We start from the raw sequence: 3,954 nt of genomic DNA, 5'->3' as shown, positions 1-3,954 counted from the left end.
TATAACCTTCTTCCCACATTTCCTTGATTCTTCTGGAATACCACAATATTCCCATTACCCTGATGCATATACAATATGAAATATCATTTCATCAATAGGTTCATTCACTCCACTTATGCCACTAATACTAATGATTTTTATAATCCAAGAGGCATCTGCATCGCAAGGAGAGGCCCCACAATAGACTTAATGAGTCCAAACTAGAATGATGACATGAATGCCCACCGCATCCCACATCTGAAGAACCTACTTATGTCAGTCTAAAATAAGAAATGAAGGGGGCTTCCCTGGTGCCTCGGTAGTAAAGACTCCACCTGCCAATGCAGGAGATACGGGTTGGATTCCTGCTCCAGGAAGATTCCACGTGTCAAGCGGGAACAAAGCCTGTGTGCCACAACTACTGAGCCTGTGGCCCAGAGCCTGGGAGCTGGAACCAGTCGCCCACCAGCAGCCAGCCAGCCCGTGCTCCGCAGGCGAAGCCAGCGCACCGCCAGAGAAGCCCCCGCCGGCAAGCAGAGAGAAGCCGCGCAGCAGCAACGACCAGCACCGCCGAAAATAGGTTAATTAATTAATTTAAAAAAGAAATGAAGGAATTGAAATTAAAGAACCCTCTCTACTGGTTTCAAGTCAACAGTATAACCATTATTTCTCTCTCAATAAATATTAGTTAAAAAAATTACATAACTTTGCACAGGGTAAATTATACCTGAACATCCTCTCTGTCTCCACGGCATGACCTTTTCACCTCAGCTTTCAAGACACAACATCACCCATCAGAGAAGAGTACCTGCATTTCCACGATCACACATGAACCACTGTGTTTTTCCTTAAATCATCAGTTTCTTTATATTATTTCACTCATACTAATAAAACACATACAAACAGATGAGATGTACAAGAAGGCAAAACAATCTGAACAATTTTTCCAGCCATCATCCTAATCTTAATTACATTGCCATCCTTAAGTCTTTTTTTTTTTTTTCTGAGATGTATTTTTCACGTGGATCATTTTTAAAAGTCTCCATAGAATTTGTTACAATATTGTTTCTATTTTATGTTTTGGTGTTTTGGCGGAAAGGCATGTGGGACCCTGGCTTCCTGACCAGGGAATGAACCGGTACCCCCTGCATTGAAAGGTGACGTCTTAACCACGGGACCACCACCCATCATAAGTCCCTCCTTACGAATTCTTCAGGACAGACAAAACCGTCCTTCTCTGACCCTAAAGCCTTCAGGGCACCAAGGAGACCGGAGTTGACGCATACACAGATTATGGAGATTTACATTCCGACTCCTCTATGATCAGACCTAAAGCCAGAACTGTGATTGTTAGAAGGAGATAACCCAGATGTGACTATCTGAAATGCAATCTCCTCCAGAGATGTTTTACACTCATGACCTAGCCATTCATTGGGCCTAAAAAGGGATGCATTCCAGAACACTTATTCCCAACAACTCTCAGATAAACATAACCAGGCCTGTATCATGGGCTTCCCTGGTAGCTCAGACAGTAACGAATCCACCGGCAGTGCAGGAGACCTGGGTTCGATCCCTGTGTTGGGAAGGTTCTCTAGAGGACAGCACGGCCATCCACTCCAGTATTCTTGCCTGGAGAATCCCCATGGAGAGGAGCCTGGCGGGCTACAGTCCATGGAGTTGCAAAGAACTGGACACAACTGAGCACGCACACGTGCGCACACACACACACCCCTACATTCCCGACAGTGCTCAGGAGTCTGGAGCAAACCATAGCTTCACACCTATTGGCCATGAATTCCACTAAAATGTTTCAAGAAATTACCTACAGCAATACCATAAATTTATTAAGCTCAACAGTATCAACCTTTTAAGTTGAAGATGGAAGTTATATCTCCCCTTAAATATATGCCACTACTAGATATAGTAACATGATTCGCTACTATTTGAATCATTCTAACCCTACTGATCACAGTCCAATGAAAAATTTCCAACTATATTTATCACTTAAAGCCAGAATTAAAACTCACTCAAACCCCAACATAATCCACCCCTTCAGAAACAAAATGAACAAGAATTAATGGCCTCTCTCATTACCCCAACAATAACACAACTTCCTCTTATTATCTTCACAGTTCTAGTCCCAAGCATTGTATTCCCCAAACCTAACCTATGAATCCACAACCATAGAATTTCTACTCGACAATGATGAGTTCAACTCACATGAAAACAAAGAATAGCTATTCACAATCATAGAGGACAGACCTGAACATGAATACTTCATTCTATTTATCAGGTCAATGAATTTCTTAGGGCCTTTCTACCTTCATTCACACCCACCACACAACTCTCAACACATTTAGGTCCAGCAACACCTCTCTGAGCAAGAATGGTAACGCCTGGTTTTCCCCACAAAACAAAAGCATTCTTGGCCCATTTTCAACCACAAGGAACCCCCATTCCTCTTAGCCCTGGGCTAGTCCTCACCACAACTGTGAGCCTATGAAGTCAACCCACAGCCTCAGCCGTATGATTAACAGCCAGTATTAGAGCAGGTCACGCATTAATTCACTGAATTGGAGGGACAACTGTGGCACTCCTACATAGCAGGACCACCCCATCCCTATGACAGTCATGCTCTCGTTCTGATCACAGTCCTCAAATTTGCTGTTGCCCTAATTCACGCTGAGGAAGTCATTCCACTAGGAAGTCTTTACTTACATGACAACACAGCATGCCCCACCAAACCCCTGCACATCAGAGTGAATCCAAGTCCCTGACCCCTTACAGGAGCTCCTCCAGCCCTCCTAACAACATCTGGCCCAATAACAGGACTTCAGTTTAATACTATTCTTTTTTTAAAAATTTATTTATTTTAATTGGAGGCTAATTACTTTACAATATTGTAGTGGTTTTCTTATCACTAAGCCTACTAATACTGACAATATATCAATGATGATGAGACATTGTCCCAGAAACCACCTTCCAAGGCCATCCTACAAAAAAGGCTTTGATCTGGGCTAATTCTTTTTATGATTTCAGAAGTCCTCTTATTGGCTTTTTCTGAGCCTTCTATCACTCAAGTCTCACCCCCCAGACCTGAACTAGGTGGATGGTGTCCACCCCAGGCATCCGTCCTGAAAACCCACTAGAGGACCAACACTCAATACCTCAGTCCTATTAGCTTCTGGGGTATCCATCACTGAGCCCAAAACAGCCTCTTAGAAGGAAACTGAACATATATACGCCAAGCTCTTTCTATGACAATTACCTTGGGGGTTTGCTACGCATTTCACAAGCTCCAGAATGGTATGAAATGCCTTTTATCATTTTAGATGGGGTGTATGGATCAACTATATGGCTACAGAATTTTATGACTGACATGTTATGACTGATTCTACTTTCCTAATTGTCTGCTTTTTAGACTGATTAAAATTTTCACATTAAGTCACCACTGGGGCTTTGCTGCCTTAGCTGACATTTTGTAGATGTAGTATGACTATTCCTCTGTTTATCTATTTATTGATGAGGATCTTCTTTAAGTATTAATTCACACGATTAAAAGTGAAAGTGTCAGCCACTCAATTGTATCTGACTCTTTGCAACCCCATGGACTGTAGCCCGCCAGGCTCCTCTATCCATGGAATTCTTGGAGCAAGAATACTGGAGGGAGGGGCAGGGACCTTCTCCAGGGAATCTTCCTGATTCAGGGATTGAACCCTGCATTTCAGGCACATTCTTTACCATCTGAGCCACCAGGGAAGCCCCAGGCTGAACGCTGGGCCCAGAGAATTGATGCTTTGGAACTGTGGTGCTGGAGAAGACCCGAGAGTCCCCTGGACTGTTCAGAGATCAAAGCAGTCAATCCTGAAGGAGATCGATCAGTCCTGGGTGTTCACTGGAAGGACTGATGCTGAAGCTGAAGCTCCAACACTTGGGCCACCTAATGTGAAGAGCCTACTCGCTGGAAAAGACCCT

General features: G+C 43.6%; 1 pseudogene; it reads left to right on the top strand.

Annotated features, from left to right (window-relative positions):
• Positions 1 to 213: 213 nt before the first annotated feature.
• LOC139031311 (cytochrome c oxidase subunit 3-like) lies at positions 214 to 3,502 on the top strand (annotated as a pseudogene).
• Positions 3,503 to 3,954: the final 452 nt, after the last annotated feature.

This window comes from Odocoileus virginianus, chromosome 26, assembly GCF_023699985.2.
Source record: "Odocoileus virginianus isolate 20LAN1187 ecotype Illinois chromosome 26, Ovbor_1.2, whole genome shotgun sequence".
Taxonomy (NCBI): domain Eukaryota; kingdom Metazoa; phylum Chordata; class Mammalia; order Artiodactyla; family Cervidae; genus Odocoileus; species Odocoileus virginianus.
The sequence above is the reverse complement of the archived record's forward strand: the minus strand, read 5'-3'. Positions and strand labels throughout refer to the sequence as shown.